The sequence below is a fragment of the Schistocerca nitens genome, chromosome 2 (genome assembly GCF_023898315.1).
Source record: "Schistocerca nitens isolate TAMUIC-IGC-003100 chromosome 2, iqSchNite1.1, whole genome shotgun sequence".
Lineage (NCBI taxonomy): Eukaryota > Metazoa > Arthropoda > Insecta > Orthoptera > Acrididae > Schistocerca > Schistocerca nitens.
Window position 1 is genome coordinate 745,944,585 of NC_064615.1, and position 25,583 is coordinate 745,970,167.

The window sequence follows — 25,583 nt, forward strand, 5'->3', positions numbered from 1 at the left end:
AGGCAGGGCAGCATTGCAACACTCTCTAAATATGCCATTGTTTACTTGGGCAGTAGCTGTAACCCGTGATCTAGGGAGTAGCATCTTTGATTAGTAATCAAAATGTCTCGGGTCCTCAATTCATCCCAGCCAAAGCTTAAATTTTGAATAAAATCATCAGCAAAGGTGGAAAAAGACTTTCGGCATGAAGAGCCACCCTCATTCTGTCCATGGTTTGTCAAAGAGAGTGGGTGTGTGGACAGAGTTTCAGGTCAACTTCTTGCCACCGGGGTGGGAAACTGATGCTAAAAGGTGGAAGAATCACCAATGATCAACAGCATGAAGATGCAGAAGGTAATACAAACTACTGCATTAAAAGTACAAAATTTGCATCCACAGGACATGTGACGATCTCAATGCTGGCAAAAAAAAAATCCACATTAGTCACCAATTCGGATCTCTGAGGGTAACTGCCAAGGAGGAGTGACCACAAGAACAAGACTGAGTAGCCGGCAAATGAGTCAGCGCATGGAATGTCAACGGTGGGTAACTAGAAAATCTGAAATGAGATATGCAAAGGCTCAATCTAGATATAGTGGGGGCCACTGAAGTGAAATGGAAAGATAAGGCACAGTAAATGCTACAACAGGAATAGGATTCATTGTGAACAGGACAGTAGGGCAGAGAGTGAGCTACTGTGAACAGTATTATTCTCCTCAGACTCAGCAGGAAACCAATGTCAACAACAATGGTTCAGGTATACATGCCGACATCACAAGCAGAAGATGAAGAAATAGAGAACATGTATGACAATACCTAATGCATAATCCACTACATAAAGAGAGATAAAAATGTAATAAACTTGGATGACGAACATGGTAATATGAGAAGGAAAAGAGGTGGTGCTATATTAGGAAAATGCCTGGAGACATGGGAAGATTCCAGATGGATTACATCATGGTCAGATAGAAAATTCTAAACAGATACTGACACTACACGGGCTGCAATAACAAATACTACAGTGGGCAGTTCGATTGAAGAGGAATGGACACCTATAAAATGACAATCACTAAAGTTGGACATTCAAATGTAGGTTCAAGAAAGATACTGGCAAAGAAACCTCGGGTAACAGAAGAATTACTCTGAGGCACCTTTCAGTGTACCTCATACAGGGGAACCGCCCTCATCGCAGGGAGGGTGACAGGTTTTGTTGCATTCATGATGTTCCAGGCAGAGTGTCAACTTGGAGGCTGGCCATCTGGCCTCGCCCTTTCATTATGTGTATGGTAGGTGACCATTCATGCAGCAGGGTCCGAGCACAAGATGGGGACAGAAGTTTGCTAGGTATCAGGAGCTCAAGTGTTAGGCATGTTATGAAGCCCCTTAAGGAAATAGCATTATGGGCTGGAAAGAAGTCCAATGTGTGCTCAGTACATCTACCAAAAGGCCTCATCTGAAACGTGGAGAAGGCCTTGCCTACGGCTCTTGAAGGCGCAGGGTGCAGTCTTCCGCAAGTTGTGACTCATGTCGGCACCAATGACATCTGTTGCTTTGGTTCTGAGGCCTCACTCAAGGGGAAAAAGCCGAGCTTACAATCTGTAGCGTCGTATCAGGGTTGATTGGGAACCCAAAACAGAAAGCTCTGAAATATTTAGCAATGCATGGAACATAAATAAAAAAAAAATTAAAAAAGAAGACAGATTAGATGCCATAGGAAGAGGAGTTCACTGCAGTTGACAAAAATATTGTCTATCGAGTTCAAAGCTGACTAAACCTGTGAAGCTATCTGGACATGACTAACAAGCTTAGACGAACTCAAGTTAATTATTCGATGTTTTTACCAACCACCTGATTTTGCGTGACAGTTTTGGAGTCATTTAAAGAAAGTCTATGCTCAATAGCGCAGCTCATGCAATATTAGTTGTAGGCAACTTTAACCCACTGCGTATAGAACAGGAATCATTGCAGGTGATATGGACAGAGTCTTGTGAATATCTTGAGTAGCTAGGTCAACAGCCCACACACAATGGAAATATTTTAGACCTTGTAACTACAAACAAGCCTAACTTTATTGATTAGTGATCATGATGATATCGCGATGATGGTTACTGAGGTTAAAAACTCCATCAAGAAAGCTAATGAGTATTTTTGCTAGTAAGTGCAAACAGGCAGTTGTTACTATCCCACTGAAGACAATGAATGGACATTATTTAGTTATAATATGACAGGTGTAGAACAATTACAGACCAAGTTTAAACTGATTGTGAAGTGCAGTCTGGAGAAGTATGTGCTGGGTAACTAAATTAAGGGCAGAAATGACATCATTAATTGATCATAAAATTCTGAAAATGGTGAGGAAGCAGAGACTGTTGCACTCTTCACGTAAAAAATAAATAAATAAAAATAAAAAAAATGCACAAATGATGGCAGGCATGCTAGTAGAATTTTGTGAGCCAATAAAAAGATTGACGTATAAAGCGTACAATAACTTCCACCACCATACCTTAGAAAAACATGTTGCCGAGAACACAAGAAAATTCTGGTCCTACGTAAAATCGCCAAGCAGATCAAACAAAGGCTTCTATCGAGTCAAACATTGACCACAACAGAAGACAGCAACAGGAAAGCAGATTTTTTAAATTTCACCTTTAAGAAATTACTTGCACACAGGGTTCATACTAACGAACTGTTGTTCGACTGCTGCACAGACTCCTGTATGAATCACTCCTGGCTTAGAGAAGCAACTCAAATAAAGTCACTAGGTCCAGAAAGAATCCCAATTCAGTTTTAGAGACAGTACTCTAGGGTATTGGCCCCTTACTTAGTTTACATTTACCATGAATCTCTCATCCAAAATGAAGTTCCAAGTGACCAGAAAATAGAGCAGGTGACTCCAGTATATAAGAACGGTAAAAGAATGCAAAATTACATATCAACACCCTTCACATCATTCAAAGTGCTGGCAGGTCGATAGACACACAAACAAACACACAAAATTCAAGCTTTCGCAACAAACTGTTGCCTCATCAGGAGAGAGGGAAGGAGAGGGAAAGACGAAAGGATGTGGGTTTTAAGGGAGAGGGTAAGGAGTCATTCCAATCCCGGGAGCGGAAAGACTTACCTTAGGGGGATAAAAGAACGGGTATACACTCGCGCGCGCACACACACACACACACACACACACACACACACACACACATATACAGACACAAGCAGACATATTTAAAGACAAAGAGTTTGGGCAGAGATGTCAGTCGAGGCAGAAGTGCAGAGGCAAAGATGTTGTTGAATGACAGGTGAGGTATGGGTGGCGGCAACTTGAAATTAGCGGAGATTGAGGCCTGGTGGATAACGGGAAGAGAGGATATATTGAAGAGCAAGTTCCCATCTCCGGAGTTCGGATAGGTTGGTGTTAGTGGGAAGTATCCAGATAACCCGGACGGTGTAACACTGTGCCAAGATGTGCTGGCCGTGCACCAAGGCATGTTTAGCCACAGGGTGATCCTCATTACCAACAAACACTGTCTGCCTGTGTCCATTCTTGCGAATGGACAGTTTGTTGCTGGTCATTCCCACATAGAATGCGTCACAGTGTAGGCAGGTCAGTTGGTAGATCACGTGGGTGCTTTCACACGTGGCTCTGCCTTTGATCGTGTACACCTTCCGGGTTGCAGGACTGGAGTAGGTGGTGGTGGGAGAGTGCATGGGGACAGGTTTTACACCGGGGGTGGTTACAAGGGTAGGAGCCAGAGGGTAGGGAAGGTGGTTTGGGGATTTCATAGGGATGAACTAAGAGGTTACGAAGGTTAGGTGGACGGCAGAAAGACACTCTTGGTGGAGTGGGGAGGATTTCATGAAGGATGGATCTCATTTCAGGCCAGGATTTGAGGAAGTCGTATCCCTGCTGGAGAGCCACATTCAGAATCTTATCCAGTCCTGGAATGTATCCTGTCACAAGTGGGGCACATCTCAATCCTTCTTAAAAAACCTTGATCCTACTCCCAACATCACCACTGCTGAAGCCCAGGCTATCCGTGATCTGAAGGCTGACCGATCCATCGTCATTCTTCCGGCGGACAAGAGTTACACGACTGTGGTACTTGATCGTCGGGAGTATGTGGCTGAGGGACTGCGTCAGCTTTCAGACAACACCACATACAAAGTTTGCCAATGTTTCCGATGTCCAGGCGGAGCTTCAAGGAATCCTCAGAACCTTAGGCCCCCTGCAAAACCTTTCACCTGACTCCATCAACCTCCTGACCCCACCGACACCCCGCACCCCTGCCTTCTACCTTCTTCCTAAAATCCACAAACCCAATCATCCCGGCTGCCCCATTGTAGCTGGTTACCAAGCCCCCACAGAACGGATCTCTGCCTATGTAGATCAACACCTTCAACCCATTACATGCAGTCTCCCATCCTTCATCAAAGACACCAACCACTTTCTCGAACGCCTGGAATCCTTACCCAATCTGTTACCCCCGGAAACCATCCTTGTAACCATTGATGCCACTTCCTTATACACAAATATTCCGCACGTCCAGGGCCTCGCTGCGATGGAGCACTTCCTTTCACGCCAATCACCTGCCACCCTACCTAAAACCTCTTTCCTCATCACCTTAGCCAGCTTCATCCTGACCCACAACTTCTTCACTTTTGAAGGCCAGACATACCAACAATTAAAGGGAACAGCCATGGGTACCAGGATGGCCCCCTCGTACGCCTACCTATTCATGGGTCGCTTAGAGGAAGCCTTCTTGGTTACCCAGGCCTGCCAACCCAAAGTTTGGTACAGATTTATTAATGACATCTTCATGATCTGGACTCACAGTGAAGAAAAACTCCAGAATTTCCTCTCCAACCTCAACTCCTTTGGTTCCATCAGATTCACCTGGTCCTACTCCAAATCCCATGCCACTTTCCTTGACGTTGACCTCCACCTGTCCAATGGCCAGCTTCACACGTCCGTCCACATCAAACCCACCAACAAGCAACAGTACCTCCATTACGACAGCTGCCACCCATTCCACATCAAACGGTCCCTTCCCTACAGCCTAGGTCTTTGTGGCAAATGAATCTGCTCCAGTCCGGAATCCCTGAAGCATTACACCAACAACCTGACAACAGCTTTCGCATCCCGCAACTACCCTCCCGACCTGGTACAGAAGCAAATAACCAGAGCCACTTCCTCATCCTCTCAAACCCAGAACCTCCCACAGAAGAACCACAAAAGTGCCCCACTTGTGACAGGATACTTTCCAGGACTGGATCAGATTCTGAATGTGGCTCTCCAGCAGGGATACGACTTCCTCAAATCCTGGCCTGAAATGAGATCCATCCTTCATGAAATCCTCCCCACTCCACCAAGAGTGTCTTTCTGCCGTCCACCTAACCTTCGTAACCTCTTAGTTCATCCCTATGAAATCCCCAAACCACCTTCCCTACCGTCTGGCTCCTACCCTTGTAACCGCCCCCGGTGTAAAACCTGTCCCATGCACCCTCCCACCACCACCTACTCCAGTCCTGTAATCCGGAAGGTGTACACGATCAAAGGCAGAGCCACGTGTGAAAGCACCCACGTGATCTATCAACTGACCTGCCTACACTGTGACGCATTCTATGTGGGAATGACCAGCAACAAACTGTCCATTCGCAAGAATGGACACAGGCAGACAGTGTTTGTTGGTAATGAGGATCACCCTGTGGCTAAACATGCCTTGGTGCACGGCCAGCACATCTTGGCACAGTGTTACACCGTCCGGGTTATCTGGATACTTCCCACTAACACCAACCTATCCGAACTCCGGAGATGGGAACTTGCTCTTCAAGATATCCTCTCTTCCCGTTATCCACCAGGCCTCAATCTCCGCTAATTTCAAGTTGCCGCCACCCATACCTCACCTGTCATTCAACAACATCTTTGCCTCTGCACTTCTGCCTCAACTGACATCTCTGCCCAAACTCTTTGTCTTTAAATATGTCTGCTTGTGTCTGTATATGTGTGGATGGATATATGTGTGTGTGTGTGTGTGTGTGCGCGCGAGTGTATACCCGTCCTTTTATCCCCCTAAGGTAAGTCTTTCCGCTCCCGGGATTGGAATGACTCCTTACCCTCTCCCTTAAAACCCACATCCTTTCGTCTTTCCCTCTCCTTCCCTCTTTCCTGATGAGGCAACAGTTTGTTGCGAAAGCTTGAATTTTGTGTGTGTGTTTGTGTTTGTTTGTGTGTCTATCGACCTGCCAGCACTTTCGTTCGGTAAGTCACATCATCTTTGTTTTTAGATATATTTTTCCCACATGGAATGTTTCCCTCTATTATATAAAATTATATATACGAAAATTATAGAGGATGACAGAAACCTACAGCTGGCTGGTCGCTGGAAGAAAAGGCATGAGCCATCCGCTCTGCAACACACAAATCTCCAGCCTGAAAACTCAGGTCAGAATCCAGACTCATCACAAAATTACAAAAGCTTGAACACAGTTGTCTTGTTATCCGCTAAAATATATGTACATCCCACCTAAACTGGCTTCAGCCTGTTTATCACAAAAGAAAATTCACTCAGTTAAAATTTGACCTACAGTGTTTCGCAATTCAAATATAATGAATTTCACTGGAATGTAAAAGCTTAAGTCCACAAATCAGCACGGATTTATAAAGTCTCACTTGTGCAAAATTCAGCTTGTCCTTTTCTCACATATCCTGCGAACCATGGATGAAGGGCAACAGGCAGGTTCTGTATTCCTAGAATTGAAGAAAGCATTTGATACAGTGCCCCACTGCAGACTAACAGGGGTCTTAGCATACAGATTATGTTTCCTGACTGGCAAGTGGCTCAAATGCTTAATAAGTAATACAACCCAGAACATTGACTTCAATGGTGAATGTTCATCAGAGACTAGGGTATCACCAGGAGTGACAAAAGAAAGTGTTGTAGGACCACTTTTTATTTGCTGTATACATAAATGATTGAATGGACAGCATGAGCAGCAGTGTGTGGTTGCGAACTGATGAAGTAGTGGTGTATGGTAAAGTGTTGTCATTAAGCAACAACAGGATGATACAAGATGACAGACAAAATTTCTAGTTGTTGTGGTGAATGGTTGCTTGCTGTATATAAAGGAAAAATGCAGGGTAATACAAATAATAAGAAAAACAATATCATAGTATTCAAATACAGCATTAATAGTATGCTGTCTCACGGTCTGATTAATTAGATATCTAAGTGTAATGTTGTGAAGTAATATGAAATGGAAAGAGCACATAAGAACAGTAGTGGGGAAGACAGATGTTTGGCTTTGGTTCATTAGGAGAATTTCAGGAAAGTGTAGCTCATCCAGAAAAGACATACAATACAGAACACTCGTGCAACCCATTCTTGAGTACTGCTGATGTGTATGGGATTCCCACCAGGTCAGATTAAAGGAAAACATCCAAGCCATACTGAGGTGTGATGCTAAATTTGTTACCGGTAGGTTCAATCAGCACATAAGTATTACAGAGATGCTTCGCGAACTCAAATGGGAATCCCTAGAGGGAAAATCACATTCTTGTCGCGGAACACTGTTGAGAAAATGGAAAGAACTAGTATTTAAAGCTGACTGAAGAATGATTCTACTATCACCAAGATATATTTTGTGTATGGATCAAGAGAGATTAGGGCTCATACAGAGGCACATATTTTTTCCCTTACTCTGTTTGTGAGCAGAACAAGAAAGGAAGTGACTAGCAACGGCACAAAGTACCTTCTGGCACGCATCGGTTGGTGGCCTGGAGAGTACATATGTAGATGAGGATAACCGACAAACAACTGAAGTACAAAAATGCTCAGGAAAATTCAAGAAAAACAGAAATACATCACTTAGAAATGAAATAAACATGAAGTGCAGGGGAAGCCAAAGCAACATGGCTGCAGGAAAATGTGAAGAAATCTAAACAGAAATAGTCATCAGAAGGGCTGATTCAGAGTATAGAAAAGTCAAAACAGCTTTTGATGAAATGAAAAGCAAGGGTATCAACACTGAAAGTGCAATGGGAATGCCACTCTTCAACATAACAGGGAGAGCAGATATGACATGATTAATGAAGAAATGAGAATCAGTATGGAATACATAGGAGATTCAGTATGAGAGTCAGAGTTAAATGAGCTTTGGAAGACAATTTCTGAAATCGTTGGAGAAAGTGGAAACCACACAACTGTTCAAGTTGGTGTTTAGAATCCGTAGGTCTTGGAACATACCATCAGGCTTGGAAATACTTCACCGACACATTCTTGAAGATAGCAAGGGCAGATAAGTGCAACAACTATTGCACTATCAACCTAACAGCTCGTGCATCTATGTTGCTGGGGGGGGGGGGGGGGGACCACTATACACATGAATAAAAAAGAAAACTGAGGAGTTGTTAGATGATCAGTTTGGTTTAGGAGATGTAAAGGCATCAAAGGTGGTCCTGACATTGCAAAGGACTTTTTGACAATGTTGACTGGTGCAAGATGTTCGAAATCCTGAGAAAAATAGGATGGAGCAGCAAAGAAATGCGTACAAGAACCAAGAAGAGGCAATAAGATGGGGAAAACGAAGAATAAATTGCTCAGATTAAAAAAGGTGTAAGGCAGGGAAGCATTCGTTCACCCCTAATGTTCAGTCTATACACAGAAGAAGCAATGGCAGAAATAAAAGAAAGGCTCAAAAGTACAATTAAAACTCAGGGTGAAAGGGTATCAACAATAAAACTGGCCGGTGGAATTGCTATTCTCAATGAAAGTCAAGAACAATTACAAAACCTGTTGAATGGAATGAAGTTCAAAGAGCACAGAGTATGGAATGAGAGCAAACCAAACACTAAAGTAATGAGAATTAGCAGAAATGAGATGGCAATAAACTTAACAACAAAATTTGTGACCACAGAGTACAGGAAATTAAGGAATTCTGCTAACATGGAAGCAAAACAGCACATACTGGTGGAAGCAAGGATGACATAAAAGCACACTAGCACAAGCAAAGAGGACATTTCTTCCCAAGAAAAGTCTTCTACTATTAAACATTGGCATTAATTTGAGGAAGGATTTTCTAATAATGTACATTTGGAACTCAATTTTGTATGGTAGTGCATCATGGACAATGGAAAACCTACAACAGAAGAGAATCGAAGCATTTGAGACGCAGTGGCGTGGCAGAAGAATGTTGAAAGTCAGGTGGACTAATAAGATAAGGAATGAGGTGGTGCTCTGCAGAATTGCCCAGTCAGATGATGTAATTTTTTGTCTTTTAAAAAGAACCTCTGCATATCAAATATGTGCATTCATACATGTGGTAGTGATAATTAACTCTGTTTGTACAAGAACTGCATCAATGATTTATCAGGACACAAACAGTAGCCCATTTCCTCGCACTGTTTTACTCCATATTCCATTTCTGGCATGAAACAGATAGGCCCACATCTCATCCATAGTAATGAACTCGCACATAAAATTAGTTGTATTATTTTTCAAATGGCCTAAAAATGTTGAGGAATTCATTTTCACATTTACTTTTGATCAGAAAAATAATTCAGAATGTATCTTTCACACAGCATTCTCACAGTCGATTCTTCAACTAAAATATGGCATCCACTTTTTTTCTGTTGTACAGATAGCATCAACTGTTCGACATACCTGTAATTCAATACTATACTATGCACTCTCTTTGTTTTATTTATGGTTATTGTATGATGACAATGATGATGATGACTAATGAGGTTTTCAAGGGCTCTCATAATAATAGGCCAACAGAAGAGATTTGCGAGGAATGTGAACAGAGTGCTGCTTTTGCAAGAAATGACTTATGGAGAACAGTGAACAGAATCAATAAAAGAAGATGTAGAACACGCCCAGGTGGAGGTATAGCAGTGAGAGGGACTGTGCAGCCAAAGGTTTTTCCAGAATAAGACACACATCCTGAAACTCCCTTTCTGTCTCTCCATTTGCACTGAGACACTAGGAGAGAATATCATAAAAAAGAGAAGTCATCAGTACAATGTGAGTGATAAGTTCAAACAACATAGATTTCATGTATAGGAGGGGGCGGCAGAGAGATCTGGACTTCAGATGTGCCTTCCCCCCCCCCCCTGCAAAACAAGTGGAGGATGTGTCACCTCCCTACTCCACCCCGTGAGTCATCCACTAAAGTGGATTCTTTAAATCAAATGGAAATATTCATTTTCCCTTAGGAAGATTGAAACACAAGCTGCTTTTGTTATACTGTCAGACAGGATCTGTTGCAATTCAGTGTTATATGTGGATACTTTCTGAAAATGTGTTGTGAATAGAGATAGTAGTAAACAAGTCATAAAATAAAATGTCATGCCTGATGCTGTAGTTTTACTGCATGAACAGCAAAAACATAGTAAGCAATGAACTTTTTTTTTCTTTCATCATTTTGCAGTTGGAGGGGGTGGGGTGGTGAGGGTGTTACTGAGAAAAACTTTCAAAAAGCTTTAAAATTACATGTAAAGCTTCTTGAAAGCTGTTAAGTGCTCTCATTCTCAAATACTGAATGAATAGTGTAGGCAATTTGCACACCACGAGTTATGCTCCTCAAAAAATGTACACAGTTTCTAACTTTAATACTATCTGTATTGTGTTAAATCTTTTAACATAAGACTGTACCTCTTTTATTGTGAAGGTCACATAAAAGTTCTTGAAAGCTGGGCGCCACAGGGTAAGTCGGTGAGTAATTTTGTCCCCTTCAAACTACTGTGGAGGTTACTGCACAGGAGAATATCTGTGATAGGTTGAGGCTTTACGTGTGTGAGAGCTCTGTGTACTGCTATTAACTCCACTGTGTACATGCTGCATACAGTAGAATGAGAAACTTTTTCATAAACATTTTTGTTGAAAAATGTACAGGCTACTTTCTCATTATTTATGGAGCCATTGGTATTACACGATCTGCAGTGTTAATGTCAACCACACACAATGCTGTCATCGTGCCACACCAAGATCAGCTGGATATAGTAACTTCAGGCTTGCTGCCATAGGACACTTTGCTGGGTGCAGAATCTCCAGCACTCGTTGTGAGATTGACAGGTGGCACGAAGTATGCAAACAGCAGTGGCTGCTAAAGGCCACACTCCCAACATAGCAAAAGGTATTCATCCATGCCTCATTAGTTTGTGCATGTGGAAAACTGGGGATGGGGTGGGGGAGGCGGGTGGGGGAAGACACAGCATCGAGATAGTCATACTTGCTCGCAATCATCACTATACCAGAAGCTACAAACCAGTAAGCCAAGAACATTATACAGTTAGATGTACAACATACAGTTCAATAGAGAAACATAAGTATTTTCTGTTACAGCTTTTGCCACGTTGGTTACATGGAACACTGTAAATAAAATTGTGTAAACTTTACCCATGCTGAAACTGGGAAGCAATGTGATCAGAGTTGGCTACTGCACCAAGCAGGGCCCTCAAGCCAGACTCAGTAGTTATACCCAGCAAGACAGGCCAATGCTACAATGATAAAACTCATTTCTTATGCGACATAAGATACGAAGTCAGCTATGGTTTTTTCTTGTGAAACAATGGCATATACTAGCTTCCATTGCCATTTCAAGAACATTTGTTTGACATACGTCATATAAAAATAGCATTTCCCCTCATTAGTATACCTGTCTGCATGTAAGAAATGTTGAAGCACAAATGACCTGCCAGTAGACAACACGGTGCCTGCTAGTTCTGCAGTGGAGACAAGTAAACAGTTGAAACACTTAATATGATAACATAGCCTGGCATGAGTGTGTTTACAGTGCAATAGCCAATTTTGGCTGACTTGCTTTTCAATTTCAGAATATTTTTTGGATTCTTCTGCAAAGAGTTTCAAGCTCAAAAGTAACCAGCACTATATATCAATATCACTGCACTCATCTTTTCAAGCACTTTTGGGTGTCGTTAAAGAAAGAATGTCACATCATACTTGCTTCCATATCTTGATCGATACCAGAGTTAAGACATTAAGATTCTTTATTACATACAAAAAAAGTGCCCTTCGGTGTACTATCACTTGCTAAAAACCTGATTTCAATATCTAAAACCACTGACAAAATAAAAGGTGAGTTATGTTTTGTGCATGATGCACCCTATATATCAGAGTAAAGATGCTCGTCGTGGAGGACCGAATAGAGCCTGTGGTGATGAATATTAGTGTCTGTGTGAACCCTGATGTCACACCAGAGATACATAAATATCACAGGTCATGGAATATATCGTGTGTGAAGCTCCACATGCAGTTAGCAAGCAAGTTACAATGAGAAAAAACAGTTCTCAGTTCACATCTTTTAACCTAACTGCTGCTATTCTCCCTTTTTCCAAACAATTCATAAGAAGACAGATGTTGAGGTTCTCAAAAAACATTGTGTAACAGTGATTTTTGGCCTACAGTACATCTTAACCATATTCTCAACTAACAGTTGTTGGTGGCATACCTTTAAAATTGGAATATCTGCTTGAACAAGGAGACTATCAAAAGGGCTCGTGCAGAATGTTCCAATTACAAGGTGGACTGTGCTGTGGTGCTCAGGGTCTAGTAGGACTGAAACAGAAGGTGCTGCTGACCCATAAATAGCACATCCTTAGTCTAATTGGGCTAAAATCAATGGCTGCTAAAAATTTATAAGAGTCTTTCTGAGGAAGCTAAGACCGTTTAACTTCTACATATGGATTGTCTTGAGCTGCTTTATGTGCAGTACCCATGTAAGTTTGCACGAGAACAGCAGTCATAAAAAGCTTAAGTAGTTTACCACTTCTAACCATCGGTTATCAAGTTATAATCTAGGTTGTGGGTGGGTGGACTGAACTCTGAAAAAGTTAATTACCTGATAAGCGAACCCATGTCTTCTGGACAGCACCTAAAGATGTTATAATGATCTGTTGAGCACAATGACTTGGAACTATAGTGTAGACAAATGTTTGTGAAGATACACAGTTGAAAATAAATTTCATCCTGCAATGGCAGCAATTCCATTTTTGGCAACTGCGAAGAGGGTAGATCTCAAGATTGAAACATGTGAAACACCGTTTTTTTTCTGTACATGTTGATTACTGGATTCTCCCACCCTTGCCAAATATTTTTAAGCACATGAGGATAGTTAGTTTGTTATAATAGTCACTAAGGTGGCGAATCATTGGCTTGTGTACGATATCTGGGTCTGGGCAGGTACCAGTATCTTTGTACTGTGTTAGTGAATTACTGAATTCTCAATCTGCAGAAAGGGCATTATAGGTCTGTATGTGTTGAGAATTCTATGTTCTGTTTAAATTCTACACTGAGTGAGCAAAATCTAGGTGACAATTGTTTTAAGCTGATATTTTAGCACAGCACATCATCAGGAATTTGGCTATGTCATAACAATTGGTATGAATTACTCTCAGTCTAAAACTATAACTATTCCATTTGGGAATTGATTCATCACAGTTGAGCTTACACTTAGGCATTTGCTGTATATGCCTTCACTGAAACAACATATCGTTCCCCAACAGTACCGCTTCACATGAATTAAATAATGTGATTTTGCTCATGGTCTTTTCTACACAATTACATTGTCAGCAGAGGAATGACTACTTCGTTGTCGTTATGCTTATTACCTGTTTCCGTTGCCCACAGCTATTTTGTGAGAGTAAGTTATCAAATTGTGTGTGGTATGGCTAATCAGATTCATTGCCTCCTGCTCTGTCTCTTGTCAGTGTCCTTTCCTTGGGATTCTGTGACATAAGCTTTAGAGGAGTAAGTTTCCCAACTGATTTTTCACAGGGACCATCTTGGTAGAATGCCAATGGGCATTGAATACAGTACTGATAACATAACTGGTTATGGTCACTGTCAGGCAAATCACTGCTGGGCACACCATTTAAATGGTGTAACAATTCTTCCATCTCCTGGTAGGAGGCAGCTCTGTCTAGCAGGAGGTGTAAGTTTCAAATCATTACTAGTGTACACAGTTGGATTTCAACAGCTACAGCCTCGAGTATGGTGTTCCGAAGTACCTGCTCACTGAAAGTAACAATGTGCAAATGCCTCCTGAATCCCTCATTGCCTTAGTTTGACTGTTACTAAAACATGATAGTTTCTCACTGTAGGCAGGTGACTTCCAATCGCCATGACTTTTGCAGTTAAACACATATGGATGAAAATAAGAGTATCAACTGAACTGAGTTCAGCAAGGAGACTGTAATAGTCATTACAATTTCATTCTATCATCATTAAAGGAGGAAGTTTAAGGGCAGCAGAAGTTAAAAGGGTTTTGTTTAAGCCACTATTCCTTCCCTGGCTTCCTGTACCAATGGTGTAATTATTACCTACAGCTACACTAGTCATTCTGCAGGAAGAAGATTCAACTTTGGCAGTGCAATCAAGGGAAGTTTTTCATTTGCGTCTCATCTTTTTCTCCTGTTTCTTTAGATGATTTTAGTTCTTGTGGGGACCTGTTGGGTGTGCATTTGAATAGGAGGATGATTGGGCTGTTTTAAGTCCAATGCTCTTACTCATTTCTCCCACTGACTGTTATTTGTGTGCATCAGTTAAAATACAGGATGTCCCAGGGGCTGTCCCTCTCCAGCAACATTGTACATGGATGGAAAAATCATGGCTGCATCAGAAGGAAATCCAAAGACACAGTATAGGTTGTGTTGCTCCCAATTTTTTTCCAGTCTTTGAAGTATGACAGATGATCAAAAGTCATATTTCTGTGTCTACCTTTCCTTTTTAAAGAAAGTCAGGAAAACTTGCAACCAGAGACCCTGGTGGTCTAAGCAGTTTGTGCGCAGTGAAGGTAGTTCCAAAGAGCAACCACAGTGCAGAGTTCTGTCATTGTTTGCAAAAACATGTTCCAAAGTACAGCAAGACAATGTGACCTATCAGAAACTTCAGAAGCACCTTGTGGGTGGTGGGAAGTAAGTCTTGACTTCAGATCTGCATACCATGACAATTTTTTTCTTGTAAGGCATGTCATTCAAATGCCAATGTGGTAGTACCTCTATCAACAGTTTTCCTTTGGCGCTTACTGTATGTATAATGCAAAATGAATGTGATGATGTTCCAGGTATTCTGCTAGTTCATCAGATTTAAATGTTACGAGTTCTGAGAAAAACAATGCCTCAAAATATACAACCTCTGACAAAGTTCAGTGAATGGTGTCAGAAAGGTCAATTGGGCAACACTGGTGACTCACAATGCTGCACCTGTGTAGCGGCCGGTGTTGACAACCTGCCACCATCATAGTTCAGTTGAGCATCATGTGTGTTCCATGTTAGACCTGTTGGATGAAGTGCTTGTTTAGTGTGTTGGTTCTGAACTGAGAACAGGAAAATGAACTAGCAGAGGATCAATTTAGAGTTTTGTTTTAAGTTTGGCAAGACACTGAAAGAAAGGCACACAATGCTAGTACGTGTTTGTGGGGATCAAGCACTGTCCATGAAGTGTGTGTACGAGTGGTTCGCCCATTTTCGGGGAGGCCGGGAAAGTGATTCTGACAATCCCCGTAGCAGATGACCAGTGACTGCCATAAGTGATGAAAACATTGAGAAAGTGAGGACATTAATAATGAATAACCACCGATTAACTGTGTGCTTGACAGTGGATGAATTGCAGATTAACCGTGAATCTGTGCAACAGATCCTTACCCAGTAGTTAGGGAAGAGGAAAACGTGTTGTATTGTGCCACATCACTTGACTGACGGTCAGAAGCATGCACGTTTAGAGGCTTCACAGGATTTTGTTGAAAACGGTGGATGCTACACCCAATTTCTTGAACCGTATTGTCACTGAGGATGAAACCTGGTGTCTCTGGTACAGCCCTGAAACAAAACGGCAAAGCATGGAATGGTGTTCTCCGACATCACCTCATCGGAAAAAAGTCAAAGCCGAAAAATCATGCATCAAAACGATGCTCATCACGTTTTTCGATATTCAAGGCCTTATCCACAAGGTACTTCTACCTCAGGGAACAACATTGAGCGTTGCACGGTAAGTTGAAATTTTGACCAGTTCCATGCAACATCCATACAGAGCACGACCCCAGTTCCCACAACAAGGTTTCCGTGTTTTCTGCTAATGACAATGCTTGCCACACACAGCCAATATCGTCAAACATTTCCTGGCAAAAGACAGGGTGGTGCAACTTGAACATCCACCATACTCGCCAGATCTCAACCCTCCAGACTTCTCCCTATACCCTTGACTTAAACTCGCTTTGAAAGGAAAGAGATTTGACGATATTCCTGGCATCCAACGAAATGTGACACGGCTTTTGAACACCATCTCAAAGGAAGACTTTTTGCAAAGTTTCTAGGCCACGTATCGCAGAACTCAGCAATGCATAGTTATGGGAGGTGACTATTTCAATGGACAGCAAGGTAACTAGTTCATAGTTCATCTACGTTAATTGTACAGGGCTATTCACCAAACTTTGTCAGAGGTTGCATTCAGGCATTTATAAGGGGTAATGCTTAGAAGAAGCTCAGAGTGTCTGAGCTTGTGTTTTAGTTACTGCTTTCATCAATAAGGATCTATTTCACATTTTTTCTATAACAGCTGCTTTGCCAAACTTATCTCTAATGTCCTCCCCCCCCCCCCAAAAAAAAAAAAGCCATATGTTTCACTGTCATGAAGGAATCACCATCTCTCCTAGTGTAAACTACATATTGAGCAAACTGTCTGATTCCTCTTTTCCTGAAGTGTCCCTTGTCCCGCAGTGTGGCTATGGAAACTGAAGGCTGAGGCATCCCGAGCAGTTCTACAAGGCCATTATATGGTGAAGTTGAATCCTTTTAATTTGTTATGTGTCTACCATGACACCACTACTCTTCAGCTTATGTGGGGAGAGCAACACAATGGCAACACAGGCATCATTCATGTGAGCCCAGCAGTGTCAGGGGGCTACAGTAGAAAGAGTACATGATGACCCCACCATATTGGACTGGCTACTGCATTAGATTTTTGGCGTTGAGTATTGTACATGTTCTGGGGATACATACCACCTCAATGGTAGGCTGAGGAGTTTCTCCACTATCTACTTTTCCTGCCTTGATGCTTCAGAAGAAATTTCCTTTACCATGTTTATTATTCTGTTAACCGCCCCTCTCATTTTTGTACGTCTCTCTAAAACCTGCCAAACTGGCTAAGATGGGGTGTGAGATCCACAATGTATGACAAATTTAAGAATTCTGATATAAAAATGATTATGTACTTACTATACCTGACAGCACAAAAACTTTAAAATCTGGCACACAATACAATAAGGATTGCAAGAATATTCTATAATAGAAATAATATGGAGAAAGGGATACTCCTGAATATAAAAGTGGAAGACATCTTTAACATAATCCCCACCCTATCCATCCCCTCCTCTTAATCCCGGAATTGACACTGAATCCTATAATAATAATGTTCAGGACATTAATTTTTGTAAAAATCTTAAACCTGGCTGTGAAACAGCAACTGTGTAATTCAAAATACATTGAAAAATCAGCCAACCAGTTACGAATAAAGGTTTATTATCCTCTTACCATGGTTTCGATATTTGTAAAAATATCTTCTTCAGAAGTATTGGTCTTATTACATCCCATGATGCAACAGGGATCACAAGATAAAATATTTGCATAAGTTACATGTACATTATGTCAGAGACTGAGGCTTACTATCAAAGGCACATCATCTGATGTAATGAGGCCAATACTTCCGAAGAAGATATTTTTACAAATATTGAAAACATAGTCAAGATTTAATAAACCTTTATTTGTAACTGGTTGGCTGATTTTTCAATCTATTATTAATTTTTGTGCCTGACAGCCTAAATACATGAACATGATTCTTACAGGATTTACAAAGAAGTTTCAAACGGGTTTTTGGTGTGGCCCTTACTTCTTACTCAACACTTCCTCCACTGTCCTTCTGGTAATCAACATATACCTACTCACAGGTTTATAGTTCTTTTTCTGTGTGTGTTGTGTGGGGGGGGAGGGGGGGGGCAGGGATAGCAAGCGATCATGCATGTGTGCAGGATAGATAAGTTACTCAGTTCTCAGTATTATGAAGAGGTATTTCTACCCAAGTTATTCTTCACTTAGTATGCTTAGTTACACAAAAAGTACACAATCTGAGGTGGTTAGTTGACCGTGTATCAACAGTTTTCCTTGCACCTGTATTATTTATTGTTATTTTAACTTCATATTGCTGTTGATTTTGATATATTCAAAATGAAAATTGTTTGTAAAGGGTAATTATTCTTGTTCTTCCCTGAGAAATTACGCTGTCTATCATCACACTTTTCTGCTTATTTGTGTTGCCCTCCACACTTTGGTGACCATACCAGCTACAACTGCATCACAATCACAAATTATAATCTATGCAAACATCCTTAATGGGAGCCGGAACGATCCATCTCCTTCATGTTAATTTTAGCAAATAGAAGGAACATTTTTTCTAAAACCATTAAACATATTGCTCTGAATTTTGGACCACGTGTTCAGTGAATATTTCTCTACAAAGTTATAAAGCCATGTTAAGAAATATTTATTGGTTTTTGTTTTACAATTTTTTTAAACAGGCGCCTTTTTTCCTCTAAAATTTTGTACTTTTTCTTCTATAACTCTTGAACTATACAATTTTTTTTTTTTACAATTTGTTATAAAAATGAAGGAAAAGAAGTAAACAATACTGTGTATAAATTTCATTGATATACTGTTAGCAGTTTTTGAGAAAATGTTCCTCAAAGATGAAAATTTTAAAGTTATGGGAAATGGCTTCCAAAGTTTTTTAATACATTCCTGCCCCATATGATGGATTATCAGCATCCTCTTCTTTTGCCAGTGTTAGTTTCCTTTTCACTAGTCTTTTCTTCCTTATCGCTGCATGTTGAAGGCTTTTGTCTCTTCTTCCTGCACCTCTTAGTCTTTCATCACAATTAGGCAGATTGTGGAAATGGTGTTGTGTACTGGTTGGAAACCTAAATGTTTCAGCACATCACATTTGATGCTTCCTTCATTATATGTTGCCACTGCATCATACACTCCAAAATGCAATTTTTTTATCTGTACAAACACTCTTTTGGGAACCCAAATCCAAATTAAATTATTTTCACTTTCATTTGGATTTTGTGTTTCCCCATATAAACACTTTTCCAATAAACTTGGCTGTGATAAATCTCTGAATATGGGCTTAATTACACCCATTACAGCATTTGGCAAACTGTTTTATGGGCATATTTCTTTCCTGATAGGTACTTACACCACGAGTTATCACCTATGGGGCACAGTGCATGTTGTGGGTGCTCATTTGTTGATACAGTATGAAAAAATAATGCCCATACTGCTCTCCTCATATGCTCAATGCTTCTTGTATTTTGCCTAATTGCACACCCATAATACACCTGCAATCTATCAATTGCTTCATCGGTCAATCTTCCTCTTCCTCCAAGGGTCTTACCACCACTAAGCTTCCGAGAACCTAATGTCTGCTTTAGTTTGCGCAAGCGAGCCCCCATGTGCTTCTGCGCATGTCCAATGCACTCCTGTTTTTAATGTGAATTTCATTGCCATAAGGTTTGAATTCCTCTACAGCTTTATATCCCTTAGAATCAACATCTCCTAGATAGTTAGCGTATCATACATTATACCACTCCTGTGATCTGGAAAAAATTGTTTTCACTCCCTCTACTTCCATCGCTCCACTCGTGTCATGAAAATTTGCTTCACAACTTTCACTATGTTCGTCCTTGGTATTGCCCTTACATCTAAAATGTTTTGACAGAATAGCAACAGCAATTACTTTGCAACTGTCTCCACCGGTAGCTGTCACAACTACATTTAGAAATTTATGACCTCTACGTTGCCATGATCCATCTAAAGCAACAGTTAAATCTCTACAATTCCCATTATCTGTCACAGCTTCTTCAACTGCTTTCTTCAGTGTTGCTTGAGCAATATCTTCAGCAGAAGATCCCACGAATTCATTATAAAATCTAAACTTGGTTGGTGGTTTTGGAAAGTTCATAATTCCACATAACATTGTCCCTGCAGCACTGCCCTTGCCAATGCAACGCAAGCCATACACTAGCCTAACATTTGTATAATACATCCTCTTTCCACTATTACCACTACGAGGAATACTATTAGAATTAGAAAACGAAACTTCTGCAACACATTTGTTACACTTCAATAACATTTTACATGCCAAACCAGTGTATGAAGTTATTTTCAATTCCAGTCCTCTTTCTTTGCAAATTTGGCATAATACGTTATGTTTCAAAATATTAGAGAGCAAGGATATGTTAATTATTTCATTCACATCATTACTGTCACTTTCATAGTTTTCAAATTTTTCTTTGCTGTCACAAAGTTTCTTGCTGGAAGTAGTTCTATCAGACTGATTTGGAGTAGTCAGTGAAGCAGCCTGAGCAGCATATCCCTTCGAAACAAAATATTTCTTCTTCCACTCATTGTGACTTTTCTTAAACACTCGATTGCTGAAACGGGGCCTACTGATATCCACAAAGCAAATACGTATGAGCAAAATTCGTCAAATATGCAAAATTGAACAGCTAAACAACACAAAGCAAACTCTACAAGTCAACACACACGGTATAGCATTTATGTTTACTGATACGAACAGTCACTTGTCACAGAGATAAAGCCATACAACGTTGGAAAACAAAACACTGTCTAATTCCAGAAAGATACCCTGCTTGCAACCAGTGAGCGGTGCCGTCAGAGGTGACACACCAAGTCGCTACAACCGTTTATGCGGCGCGTCAACTTTGCAGCGATAAAAAACGCACTTAGAATTCACTTATAAGGGTGAAACTTTATTTGTTTTACTCAGAAAACACCAAATAATTTTATAATGAAAAACCAAAAAACGTTAATTTTTGTCATTTTCATCGTTCAGGCTCCCCTTAAAGACGCCAAAGTCCTCATCAACAATAAATCTAATATAAACCCGGGCAGACTCCCAAATTACCAGTTTTCAAAAAATTTTAACAGATCCTTCAAAAGTTTAGTCTCTAATGCTGATTAGATTATGATTTTCTTTATTTACTATGAGGTGGTCAAATCTGTGCCTGTTGATAGCATGACAGAGAAACACACATACTAGACAATTGAGGTATCTTCTGAAATTGTCAGTTACTTCTGCAGATGAGTTCAGTGCTTGGTGCAAGAATTCAACTACACCTTTAAGCCAGTTGTTTGTAGTTAACGAGTCCCAAATCATTTTTATGCTCTTTAATAAAGATCACAGTTTATACAAATTCCTTGTACACTGTCACAAATATGTTACTTAACTCCCGTGTGAATGTGTTTTTGGTGAACACTTAGATTTATTTCAAATATGTCACTGTTGTCAATTTCTGGTTTTAACAACCTCTAAATACTAAGTATTATGTGATCCCACCACTTTCCATAAGTTCTTCAAACTACACAGCAGATTAATACCACCAAACACCTTGGGGTTCTAATACCATTACAATGGACCCATATGCTGTTGTATAACAGGCATTCAATAAGTAACACAACACTTTTATTCTGAAAGGTTGGTTGGTTTTATTAAGAATTCCAGTGCACCATATTATCTCTCACTCTTTTGGATACAAAACCCTAATTATCATCCTAATCTCCGTTCAATGTGATGGCCTTATGCCCCCTTACTGGGGGGGACCTGTATGCCCACACAGTACCACTCTACTTGTCTACGTCGGAGCCGACGTCTTGCTGCATCAATAATCTCCCAATCATTCACGTACAGATTCCCACGGAGCGCATGTTTCATTGGGCCAAACAGATGGGAGTCTGAAGGTGTGAGATCCAGGCTGTAGGGTGAATGATGAACAATCCAACGAAGTGTGGGGCTTGCATTATCATGGAGAAGAACAGTTCATTTGCATTTTTTGTGGCAACGAACAAGCTGAAGTTGTTTCTCCAGTTCCCTGAAGGTAGCACAATACACTTCAGAGTTCGTCATTGCACCATGAAGGAGGACATTGAACAGAATAAACTCTTCAGTCCCACAAAACTGGCGCCATGACTTTACTAGCTGAATATGTGGACTTGAACTGTCCTTCATTGTGTGGCACCATTCCACGGATTACCATTTTGTTTTCAGCTCGAAGTCATGAACCTATGTTTCATCACCTGTGATGGTGTTTGACAGAAAAATTGTCACAATTAGCCTCGTAAAGTGCATGTAATTCCCCACAGATGGTCCTTCGTTGTTCTTCAAGGTCTTCTGTTAGGTGGCAGAGAGCCAGTGGGCGCACACATTTGAGCACCCCAACTAGTGGACAAATGTGTCAACCCTACCAACAGATACTTCCAGATGAGCAGCAAGGTGTCTGTTTGTGATCCACAGTTCACCTCGAATGAGTGTGTCTGCATATTCCAACATTGCAGGAGTCACAGCTGTGTGCAGCTGGCTGGCACACAGGAGACAGGACAAGTTTGCACGACCTTGTTGCGATGTGACAGATGCCTCGCCTAACAACTCATCATGCTTTTGTTCACAGGCAGACATTCTGCACGTGCCTATGACTATCTGCAACATTCTGGTTTTCTGCCAAAAGAAACTCAATAACAGCTCTCTGCTTGGAACATACCTCCATTATAGGCATCATTTTGGAGGCTACATACAGCACCGCCAAGTGTTGGTATCTTATGGAACTATAGGAGCTGAAGTGCAGATACTCCATGCTGTGCCACAACAAATTCCACATTTTTTTCAACCAAAATCGGCCAAGAAAAAGTGTTGCATTACTTATTGAATGCCCCTTGTATTATTCTGACTAGTCAATGTGCGACCAAATCTGAAACACCTCTAGGGCATAATGTACTTTTGAGTCATTAAGTGTCACCCTGCACTTTCAACCGCATGATTCAAATATAAGCAGTAAAAGCCTAGAATTTTACAGAATTGCTGAAAGCACAGTTTCAGCACTCATGTGAAACACTGTATGCACAGCTGACTGTTTCAGCCTACTCTATCAGTTGTAAACATGTTGGTATAATGTAAAAACTTAAGTGAAGGATATCACAAGTTGCAATATGAGCCACAGTCTCAAAATGGTTTCATCCAGTGCTTTGACTTTTGCTGGAAGAACTACTTTAATAGTTCTGGGCATTCTGGAATTCAGTATTCAATGTTTTTGCAAAAAACGGGCTGCAAGACAAGTGGAAAAAATGAATGAGCTACCCATTCTGAAACATGCTGAAACCTCCTCTTTACTATTTTGGTAAGAAGCCTTGACTCTTAACAAAAATTTAAAGCTTATGTCACATTCACCTCAGCAACCAAAATGAATGACATGCACCATTTTCCAAATCATTTCTGGTAAAAAATTATAAGTATTATGTGGAGTACTTACTGTCATTCATCAATATTTTTCTTCCTATAGTGATACGAATGCAACATTTACATTTAGAAAGCAACTGCAATTTCCTCACTCTGCTTTATTTACTCACTTAAAGTGAGTCTGCTATTGTGGCATGACTAGTTTTAATGAAGTGTTAACTAGGATTGGAAAGTGTTAACTGGGATTGGAGAGGAGAATTATCTATTAGGTCAATGCATAAGTTCATAGTGTTTTTGTTTTGCATGTTGGTATTGCAGTTGTTATGGGTTCATCTATTGACAGTCTTTTTTATTTGCAGATCACTGTTGCCATTTGAGTTTATGTATCGCCATTCTGTCATTTTTAGATAGCTAGTGGAGCTGTGAATGATCAAAAATGGAGTGCCAAAGTGGAGTAATCTGAACATTTAAGACATATTCTTCTGTTTGAGTTTAATAGGGGGCGACAACAGTGGAGGCACCCAGAAATGTTCGCACCATGTGTGGGAATAATGTCATTTGACAGAACACAACAAGAAAATGTTTTTCTCATTTTCAGGAATATCATTTTGACACTAGTAGTAATGCTTCATATTCAGGAGGCCCTTCAGGGTTGGATGAAGATAGTTTAAATGTTCCATGTCAGTGTACTCAAGGAAGGGCAACTTGATGAACTGTGACCGTTCACCTATCGTGCAACATTTGCACACAATGGTAAAGGTTCAAAATTCAAGTGTATGAATACCGCACATTTTACGCCAAAAAAACCAAGATCAACTGGTGGCTTTATGTGCATCTCTGCTTGCTAGTCATCAATTGGCTCAGGAAAAACACCAACTATCACTATACTGTATCATTACTCGTGACTAGAAATGGTGTCTTTATGCTAACATAAGGAAAAGAAAGGAATGGTTGAGCTCAAACAAAGCAGCAACTCCTCGTACATGGAACTGCACACATCCACTAAAGATAATTTATGCCTCAGGCAGAACAGCGACATTATGGAATACTGGTTGGTTCAGGGGGGTTGAAGGGACCAGACTACAAAGGCCGCCAGTCCCTTTTTCCATGATCATGAAACACCCACAAGGAACAAAAACAATCAACGGCGACGACAAGGGATGACACAGAACAACAAAGCCATAGACAAAGACCAGAAAAGAGGAATTACAAATACACAGAGTATTACAGTGGTTGGCCGACCATGGAAACAAAAAAGGGAAAGCCAACCATCAAGAGAGACACTAAAAAGCCCAATCTAAAACCATAGGCCAAAGGCCAGACTCAACACAAAAGAAAGAGACAAACCCTAAGATCAAGCAATAAAAGCCCCCTGCACGAATAAAACTCAAAACTAAGCCTGTCATGGCAGCATCATCTGTTAAAAGTGCAGGGAGCGTATCAGGCAGCGTAAACTTGTGGCTGAGTGCAGTTAAAAGTGGACAGACCAACGAAATGTGGACCACCGCCAATGCTGAACCACAGTGACAGAGGTGGGTCCTCGCAGCACAATAAATAACCGTGCGTTATCAAGGTGTGGCAAACACGCAGCCGGCAGAGTACAACAGAGTCCTTGCGAGAGGCCCGCAAGGAGGAGCGCCACACACTGGTAGTCTCCTTGATGATCCGAAGTTTGTTGGGTGAAGGCAGGGTGCGCCATTCGTCACCCCAGGTACCAAGGACCTTCTGCGGCAAAACTGAACGGAGATCACACTCCAAAAGGCCAATCTCCAAAGCCGGTTCACCGACAGTATGTTTGGCCAGTGTGTAGACAAGTTTATTACCCGGGATGACGACAGGACACGCGGTTCACATAAAAACCATGGAGCAGCCACTACGGGCAAGAGTATGGATGGACTCCTGAATAACCATCACCAGATGAGAGCAAGGAAAACACTGGTTGATAGCTCGTAAACCACTCATGGAGTGACTACAGATAACAAAGGACTCATCTGAGCAGGAGCGGATATACTCTAGGGCGCGAGAGATGGCAACCAGCTCGGCAGCCGGCAATGAGCGTTGTTCAGAATTATCTCCAAGAGTAAGAGCATAACCAACTTGACCAGCAACCATCGAACCATCGGTACAGACCGTGTCAGAGCTGTGAAACGTGGGAAGGATGGAAAGAAAGCGGCGGCGGAGGGCCTCAGGAGGGACCGAGCCCTTCGGGCCCTGTGCCAAATACAGCCCACGGCATAGACGGGGCACACACCACGGGGGTATATGTATATGGGCCCGGAAAATAGGTGG

General features: G+C 41.2%; 1 protein-coding gene across 4 annotated transcripts in view; it reads right to left on the reverse strand.

Annotated features, from left to right (window-relative positions):
• LOC126236972 (GMP synthase [glutamine-hydrolyzing]) overlaps positions 1 to 25,583 on the reverse strand; it is a 187,011-nt gene that overhangs the window by 143,173 nt on the left and 18,255 nt on the right. The window contains exon 1 of one of the 4 annotated variants that reach the window (XM_049946688.1): positions 15,638 to 15,795. The exons of the other annotated variants lie outside the window; for them this stretch is intronic. The gene's annotated coding sequence lies outside the window, so the exon portion shown is untranslated. Of the gene's footprint in view, positions 1 to 15,637; positions 15,796 to 25,583 lie in introns of those variants that run through there. 4 annotated transcript variants of the gene reach the window in all.